This window comes from Haliotis cracherodii, unplaced genomic scaffold (genome assembly GCF_022045235.1).
Source record: "Haliotis cracherodii isolate W230 unplaced genomic scaffold, xgHalCrac1.p SCAF_2, whole genome shotgun sequence".
Taxonomy (NCBI): Eukaryota; Metazoa; Mollusca; class Gastropoda; order Lepetellida; family Haliotidae; genus Haliotis; species Haliotis cracherodii.
In genome coordinates, this window is record NW_027266275.1 from 24,611,428 (window position 1) to 24,621,446 (window position 10,019).

Here is a 10,019-nt window from a genome sequence, read left to right on the forward strand (position 1 = left end):
CGGATCTTCAGATCCGACCTCCAAACACACAGGTTTCGGAGTCCATACCACACAACCAACTAAAACTACACAATCCTTCCGACTCCCAAACAACCAATCAATATTCACGGCAGAACTAATGGGCATGGCCTCAGCCCTCCATAGTCAAGAATCCAAAAACCACAATAAAATCCTAATACTTACCGACTCCCTAAGTGGACTGCAAGCCCTCAAAAACAAAAATACCAAAAACCGACCTAAATTAATAAATCTAATACTTAAAAGCTCCAACGACCTAACTAACGCAGGCAAACAAATAACTTTCTTGTGGATACCCGCCCACGTAGGAATATACGGTAATGAAAACGCCGATAAGGCAGCTAAACTATCCCTCAAAATCCCAGAAATAAGCTTAAACTTACCCATCTCAAAATCAGAAATTAAAAGTGTAAATAAGCAAAAAATCACCAAAAAATGGCATAACCTATATCTAAACTCAAATAGCCAAATCAAAAAAGTACTCAGCAAACCACTAACCAAACCAAAAATTCACCATCCATCAAAAAAAATCGACAGAGTAATCACTAAACTCCAAACAGGACACACCAACCTAAATAACCACCTAAAAAAAATAAAAAAACATACTACAGGTAACTGCCCACACTGCAAACAACTAGAAACCCCAGAACACGCACTCATCTACTGCACACACTACCTAACACATCGAACCGCATTACAAACCACCCTCAATCTAAACCAGGCTCTCACTCTAGAAGCAATACTAAACCCACAAAATAAACTAGAAAACTTCAAGGCCTTAGGCGTATTCTTAATCAAAACGGAACTAATAAAACGCATCTAAAAACACTATAATCCACCAAATCAAAATTACATAAACACACAAAAATCCACCATACCCAGCTCCCTTAGTTCTCCTCCCTTACCCCATCGGCATCTATTCCAAATCTCAAAATTCCCAAATTCTATATAAGCAACCCCTAAAGCCCCCTCTTGGCTTGCACACACCACTTTCGCCCCTTTCGGAAACACATTAAATGGCCTGGCCGGGCCCGTGTGCGAAATACGCATCAGTCGGAAAGCGCACGTTAAATCTCCAAAGTAAGTAAGTAAGTAAGTAAGTAGGAGGGAAGGGGTTTGACTCTCTTACCAAGCAGACCTCTCTCCCACAGCCCAGAGTGTGTACCGACTCTCTGTGGCACCCTCAGTTATTATCTAAGCATAAATTGTAAATTGTTAATTGTTCTTGTAAATAAAATTGTGATTAGTCTCCTGTGACTCTGGCTCTTTGCTGACTAATTCCCCAAGAAAACCAGCACGTCATTTGGAAGGTATTGTTCACCCAGAACAGTTCCATGATAATTACATGACTTTTGAAGATTTAGGGTCCTGAACAAATTCTTATGAACACTATAGTTCGGTATTAGCACTCAACTATCTCCAACTAAATCACCATACCCATCCTCTTGGGTTTCACCAAAGTCATAAATGTCTTAGGTGTGTACTGGATTGTCTGCTCCAAACTTGATTATTTACAGCCCGCCGTCATATAGCTGAAATATTGCTGAGTGCGGCGTTAAACAACAAACAAACAAACAATCAAGCATCACTTCAGGCTTTTCTCCAACATAAAGCTGTGATATAACTGGAGTGAGTGAGTGAGTATGGTTTTACGCCGCTTTTAGCAATATTCCAGCAATATCACGGCGGGGGACACCAGAAATGGGCTTCACACATTGTACCCATGTCGGGAATCGAACCCGGGTCTTCGGCGTGACGAGCCAACGCTTTAACCACTAGGCTACCCGACCGCCCCTGATATAACTAGAATACCGGTACTGTTCTAAAGAGGCCTTAAACCCAACTCATTCACTCCAACTACAGATAACTGAACAAAAGGCCTCTTATAGCAATATCACTGGGACACCTCCGCTACTTAAATGAATCCAAAGTCAGGTCTTATGAGAGTAGCCAATATATACAAATAAAACTTTCATTCTTCTGTTCAACATAAGATGACCACTAAATTAGAGACCAGTGTATACAATGTGCAAATCCATTTCAGCATGGCAGTCAAGGTTTTGTTTGTTTGATGTTTAACGCCACACTCAGCAATATTCCAATTCTATGACGTCAGTCTGTAAAAAATCGAGTCTTGACCAGACAATCCAGTGATTGACATCATGAGCATCGCTTAATGCAATTGGAATATGATGACATGCATTAACCAAGTCACCGAGCCTGATCGTCCAATCTTGTTAGTCGCCTCTAATGACAAACATTGTTGCTTTTTACGGCAAGCATGGGTTGCTAAAGACCGATTCTACCCCAGGGCCCCGTTCCACAAAGTGATCGTAACTACAATCAATCTTAGAGACTTACGTTGATTATAAAATCGTCTTAGTTAAAGTTTACGCCCGTTCCACAAAGCTATCTTAGGGCGATTGTAACTTTACAAGTTCTTAAGTAGCCGATCTTAACAAAGATCGGAATCTTCAGCCATGAATTTGAAGATATGAAAGTTTCCCTAAAAGTGGCCTCCCTTGGTCATGTTTAGCAGATGACGCACTGTCGAAATATGGCCGAAATCGCAGACCTCTGTCGGCGTCAAACACGTTCGTCGAAGCAATTTTTCAGCAAGTGAGATCGCTGTTCTTGTTGATGAGGTGGCTGTTCACCACACGACACTGAATTCCTCATTCAGCTCTACCGTCACCAATAAGCTGAAAGGCAGCATATGGGAGGACATCGCTAACAAGTAAGTGAGCTGTGGACTGTCAGAATGTTATCTGATATAATAATAAGTCAACATACGCCATCTTTGTTGTTATGGTACAATATTTAAGATCGATTTTAGCAATCCTAAGTGGGTTCGGAGCAACTTAGCATTTTGATCTTAACTTACAACTCTCTTAGTTAAGATTGCTTTGTGGAACGGGCGGCCGATCGTAACAAAAATTTAAGATCGCGTACTTAGTGAGTTACAATCAACTTAGCCCTAAGATCGCTTTGTGGAACGGGGCACTGATCTTTATGGATTGGCAGTCAAGGGAGTCAATCTGCCGTTACGACCTTGGCTTCACACACACGTTTCTCCTTGTGTTGCTGTTGGAGTGGAAGTTTGCATGAATGATCCCAGCTATTACTCAAAGACTTCTAATATTTCTTAAAAATTCAGGTGATCTACAGAACCTTGTGGCTCTTTTTTGTTTTGAAACATTGATGCAGACATGGCACAAGTGCATACTGCTACTATAAGATGATGAGAATGGTTAGTGACTGAATGAAATACCACAGCCAGATAGTAGAGACATTTTACTTGACCTAATGCAATACACCGTTGTGTGCACATGCGAATTGCACACATTTTGTGATTACTCTGCCTCTTCACCAGTGTGCGGTTCTCCACCCCTTGAGTTGATGTATAGTTTACACAAGGGGAACTCATGCTGCCATTGTGTAATCCAGATTCTCTGTTTAACTGGTGGAAGAGTTTCTTTTAATAAGCACAACACAAAACAATGTCAACAGTTTTCATGCTTTCTTCCCCTTATTTGAATAATTCACTGCTTCAATATATTCTTTTACAGCGATGGAATATAATATTCTTAGTCCACTAGTCCTTATCATGATAACATATTGAAAAATCATAAGGACTAGCACTGGTAGTAATTAGCCATTGTTAGGGGTTTTACTATAATAGTAATAGTAAAAACTCTGACAATGGCTAATTACTACCAGTACTAGTCTAATGATACCTTCATTATTGGGAAGTTTGGCAAGGACTACAGGACTAGCGCCAATTTCTCACACTGTCTTATATTCAAATCCATGTCACACCTGTGATAATAAATTAGTCTATCCTAACTAGGGCCAATCACAGGTGTCCATTTCATCTGCAAGACAATACCACCTGAACACAGAACAGGAGATGTAACATCATCTTGTGATATTGTACAGCGCCCTTGTTATAATGAGGCTGCTGCCATGTTGACTTCTCATGAGACAAGAGTTACCTGGCTGTACCTGATATCATGAATATTTATTCATGAAAAAAAGGTTTCACAAGTATTGTCTAGAAACTCCTGAATATTTATAATTACACTCATTTCGTATCGGAATTGATCTGTGACAATGACTCAACCAAACGAGGTCGTCATTTACCTTGCCCAAGCTTACTAACATCTCCTTTAAAAAAATACCTGTAACCTGGCATGTCATCTGAAAATGGTTTTGAGCGATAATGTGATTAATAAATGACCGTAAGGACATGTTTTGAAAATATACAATGGCCTTGTCATGCTCGTGACAGGGTTCAAAAACACAACAAAAACTGTCTAATGACACCTGGATTTTAAAACAAATTATTCCTTTTAAAAAAAAAACATTCATCATGTTCATAGAATCAGTTGCCATAACCTTCACAGTTGTTTCAAACATTAAACAGTCTTACAGCTTAATCATTTGTCCTTGTAATCTGGCATTAAGTCAATACGTGGATTGCAATAAACTCACTACATGCAATCTGTTTCATATGGCTGAGTTATAAACAGAAAATACAAATGACATCAAATCTCAGTTCATAAAGTTAGGACCAATCTGACATGCAAACAGTATGAAAGTACCATATTCGATGCAATAAGCGTCCAGGGCGCTCTCAAAATTAGAAATAGATGGCTCTTATTAGAATATTATTTTGATGAAAAATCGTAAATTTCGTGGTTTATGCTGACAGCCTGAAATGTTTATATATGACAGACATATTTGTCCAGAATTTAATTGCCCATAATTAAGGGTGCATGTAACACACGAGTGCGTATTATACACGAATAAACAAGTGTTATGTACATTGATCAATCGGAAGGGGTGCTAATTGGGATTGTTCACTAGCCAATATATTAGCAAATATCGCCATGGGCGCTTATTAGAGCGGGGCGCTTATTACATCGAATATGGTATTTACGCACCAATATCAAATTGTATCATACAACAAACTGTAACAAGGCACTTGTCAAAGACAGACCTCTTTCAAACATACTTGATGGTCAATGTCTTCATTGTCACACAGTGTTACGAAATTAGAATGTATACTTTTTTCATCCTACAAGTAAACAAATCACAAATCTCTGTGAAAATTCCCAGCCGAATATTGAAAGACTAAACAAATGTGCAACTTCCAGACCGGACTTCACTCATGTCCTGACAACAAGTCTTGTTGAAAGTAAATGTCGGCATGGCCCCAAACAAACACTGTGCACCACTACAAACACCAGACATACAGCTAACAATACAACCCTATCAAAAAGGATTAGTTGAGTATGATCTCATTTCGGAACTACATGTCTTTGTCACTTGATGAAAGTTACCGTGCTGGTGACATAAATATGTGGTTGACACTGGCGCCAGGATGGTAATACTGTCATAACTCCAGGACATACAATGGCAACACGCCTACCTGGCTCACACAACAAATTGGCAACAGACTGACAATTCCATTCCAACAAAATAAGAAATTTATAATATATAGCCCCAAGACATTGTTTCAAGCAATCATTTCTAACAAGCTTAGCAAACAAACTCCCCCAGGAGCAACATGGATCTTTTTGGAAACCTTGGCTTTGCTTAATTAAAATGTTGATGTGCTAAAGCCTATTTGTGTAAGTATTCTCTGCAGAACAATCTCAAATTGTTCAAACACTAGTCTGTTTCCTACTATTAGAAAACTAAAGGACTCTGTATTAGGCACAAAACAAAGTAAGTAAATAGAGAATAGTACTTTACCTGACTACTTAAATCTTTTAGAAACATCAATAAACAAGGGTAAAAGTGAGCGTGGCTCACTTATACCCCTGACCCGCCTAGTGTGTCAGTAGTTTCAAATTAAATAATGGTTAGGGTTAGGGTTTGAAAAATTCATAAAAAAATGGAAAATCAATAAAAACATTTTTCTTTCTTTTGACTGCACCCCTTCATATGACACAGATAATATGTACTAAGTTTGAGATGAATCCACTGAATAGTTTAAGAGAAATTGCGCGGACAAAATTTTCGGACGGACGGACGCTTGGTATAATAAAGGGATTATATTTGTTACATGTCACAGCAATATGACAACATCCATAGATGTGAAGACAGCATTGACTTTCTCATACTTTCAATATGTTTCAAGTCACTTGACAAAGTTGGTGTAAGGAACTGTTGCATGAAAAGAACAAACAGAAGTTGAAACGAATAAGCAATGTTAAATATGTCTTCATTGGCTCACTCAAATCCATAAAAACGTCCTTGGTGACTTCTTGTTTGTGTAGCAGGCTGTTTTCCTCTGATGAAATAAATTCACTACTTCCAATAGTCATCTTGATTCAAAGGTACCTTACATATTTACATACAACTGCTAGATATAAATAAAAACCTGTTGACAAGATATATTTTGTTGAGATTAAAATTTTGCAGACTTATCAGCCCTAAGTTTTAAGGAACAGAGGCGACCAAATGGATTGGGTTATCAGGCTCGCTGATTTGGTTGATCATTAAGCATGTCACTGTTCGCTGGCGGTGTGGATTGTCCTTCACAATATCCATCACTGGATTTTCTGGTCCAGACTAAATTATTTGCAGGCTGTCATCACATAGCTGGGATATTATTGAGTGAGGCGTTAAACAACACACATACTGTTAAGGGAACAGTGAATCTGTGACTCCATCTTCAGTTGAAGTTTATAACTATCTTTATTTTAAAAGTGATAGATGATTTCAATATTTTGACCATTTTGACATTTTGCTCACTGTTACCAATGAGGCTATCAAAACATCCATGGCCATGCTGTTCAAAGAAGCAATAAACAAATCATATATTTATAACAAGTATTTGCGAATATTAAGTATTTAATATCATAATGAAATAAATAAACATAGTGCATATACAATGCACATTTTTGTTATTTATCAAGTTTGTTTGTTGATTAAGGCTACGCTAAGCCATATTCCAGCTATATGATGGCAGTCGGTAAATAATCGAGTCTTGACCAGACAATCCAATGATTGATATCATGAGCAGCGATCCATGCACTAGGGATACGATGATATGCATCAGCGAGCCTGATCACCCGATTCCGTTTGTCGCCTCTTAACAACAAGCATCGTCACCTCTTACCATGCTTACGACAAACAGACTCATCTTACCATGCTTACGACAAACAGTCTCATCTTACCATGCTTACGACAAACAGTCTCATCTTACCATGCTTACGAAAAATAGAATCGCCTCTTACGACTAGCATGGGTTGCTGTAGAACTATTCTAATCTGGATCTTCACTGGTCATTTATTAGGTAACATCAAGTGGTCACATGACGTGATCCAAGATGTCTGACAGTCGAAATGTTTATAATGTACTATATTGGACGTAATAAGCGCCCACGGCGATATTTGTTAATATTTTGGCTAGTGAACAATCCCAATTAGCACCCCTCCCGATTGATCAATGTTCATAACACTTGTTTATTCAAGTATAATACGCACTTGTTTGTTATATGCATCCTTAATTATGGGCAATTAAATTCTGGAAAAATGTATCTCTCGTATATAAACATTTCAGGCTGTCAGCATAAAGCACAAAATTTATCTTTCAACACTGTTTTTTTTTTCACCAAAATAATATTCTAATAAGAGCCCCCTTTTTCTAATTTTGAGAGCGCCCTGGGCGCTTATTACGTCGAGTACGGTCACCTGTGTTTGACTGTAGCACCTGCCCACAGGCCTGTGGTAGGCAGAGCTGGAGTCAATCCTGTTGTATCAAATTTGTATGGGTCCCTATGGTCTGCAACAAATTTATGTGTTGATTTATTTCTCACAATAAGCTACAGTTTGTGTTCATGAGGGCCTGAAGAGTTTAGTCGGAATCTGCAGCTTATATAGTCCTGATGGCAACCTGACAATTATTTTGTATTTCAAACATTGTTTATAACAAACTAAAATTAGCGGTCCATTTACGTCATGCCACACTCTACTGTATTCATATCATTCATCTATATCTTATTATGTTGGGAAAAATATATTTCTCACATGTCAGAAAAGATACACAACTATTTACATTGACATTTACAAACTGGCTGATAAAAATTAACGACACTAAATATGAATAGCAAACATTGTCATTGCTTTATTATTAACTTACTCGTAACAAATTTCTGCCTTAATGTCTGGAGGCAAAACCTACACATATATAATCTACTCTTTCAAAGAGTATTGTCACATTTCTCCACGTTGTCTGACGTGGGCAGAGGATGTAAAAGATCAATATTCCCACCCCCTTCAGGAGCAACTTGTGACTGACAGCCGGACCACGACGTGACGACTGCATTCTCCATGAAAGGTGTAACTTTTTTATTGAAACAGTCGCCGGATTCAAACTATTTAGGCAGTGTTGACATTCGATGTACGGTACAAACAGAGTTTCATTCATGATACATGTTTAAAGACCCTAAATCATAATCTCTCGCAGACATCACCTAGGCCTAATCTGTTTGTGTTGCGGACGATTAACGACTAATCCAATATTTTTTCATCTCATGTGATTGTCTGATTACGTATCGTGACAATATACAAATCAAATCATAAGAGGAGAACCGGTCAACACATATTTATATAGCCTACAGATTTAAATAAACAAAAGGATGTCATTCAATAACCGTCAAGTACAAAACAGATACTAAGTGAGAGTCCTTCGCTACAGTGACCAGAGTCCCACCTCGCACCTGTTACAGAAGTGTTAACGGCAACAAGTCCCTCAAAATCGGCTTGTGATTGGCTGTGAACACAAAGCGGGTATAGATGCACTTACCTGCCCGAACGTGACTGTCAGCTTGTACCAGAAGTCTCTGATAGTGAGTGTCAAACCCACAGACAGCATGGTTTACAACGAGCGCAATGCCGGAAGTTTTTCTTTTACGTAAATGACGCCTGCGCAAAGCGATTGACCTGTCGAAAGGTCAAGGGTAATCCAGCGGAGACACGCCCACTCCTCACAGCCTCATGGACTGTAACACTTGCAGGAATCGTTTTAGAGATTTATACAACTACAGACAGTTTGTGGGAAATGGCAAAATTTCCCTTTCAAATTATGTTGCGGATAAATGTAAATGAGAAACACACAAGAGTCTTAGCTTTTCATTTCTATTCCACTAAATATAAATGTATATATATATATATTGATGAAATTCGGCTCATTAGAATTTCTTCTGTCTAAATTTAAGTTATTGACCTTATGAACCTTAACGAAATGATTTCTAAGATCTTTACATAATAACTTCACTTTGGAGGTTGCTGACACATCAAAACAATGAAACAGCTCTACCTCAAAGTTAGCGGTTGATTCATCTAAAAAAGATCCTGCTCTTATTTCTAACCATTTTTTAAACTCAATAATAAATACCTGTCGACATTTTACCTTGATTTTGATAGTTCCCATTTATACAATGTATTTACTTTATCCGCTTGTCACATTCATCAATATCTGATAACCACGATTTACAAGCATACCGGGAGAGGGTGGCAGTGTGCCTCCTGGGATGTGACAGCAGGAGCTTGATTTGTGTCCTCGTGTCTCCAGCTGGCCGTCTCCAACTGAAGGTAACCCGTCCCCGTAACACTACACCTCGTTATCCTATCATCAGATGGCTTGAAAGATGGATAAATCCTCGCGTGGGACGAAGATCAGCAAAATATATGTATCTTAAGTCCAACTGTACATCTCTGTAAACAAAAGAGCTGATGAAACAACAGTATGTCAGGGGGTTTATTAGACGGTGTCGACACTGACAGAAATCAATCAATCTTTATTTACCTCAGTGTTTGTGGCATAAAAGATTGCTATCACCCGACGTTTGTGAATTTATTGAAACATTTGATATCATTGGATTCGCAGAGTTTTCTCCGTGGCGAACTACAGTTGGTTGGTTTGTTTGTTGTTTTTACGCCGCACTCAGCAATATTCCAGCTATATGACGGCGGTCTGTAAATAAT

The 10,019-nt window shown here is 38.5% G+C and overlaps 1 protein-coding gene across 1 annotated transcript in view; it reads right to left on the reverse strand.

Annotated features, from left to right (window-relative positions):
* Nucleotides 1-8,942, reverse strand: part of LOC139467867 (FAD-dependent oxidoreductase domain-containing protein 2-like) — a 138,163-nt gene extending 129,221 nt beyond the window's left edge. The window contains exon 1 of the mRNA XM_071249379.1: nt 8,839-8,942. The gene's annotated coding sequence lies outside the window, so the exon portion shown is untranslated. The remainder of the gene's footprint in view (nt 1-8,838) is intronic.
* Between the last annotated feature and the right edge of the window lie 1,077 nt (nt 8,943-10,019).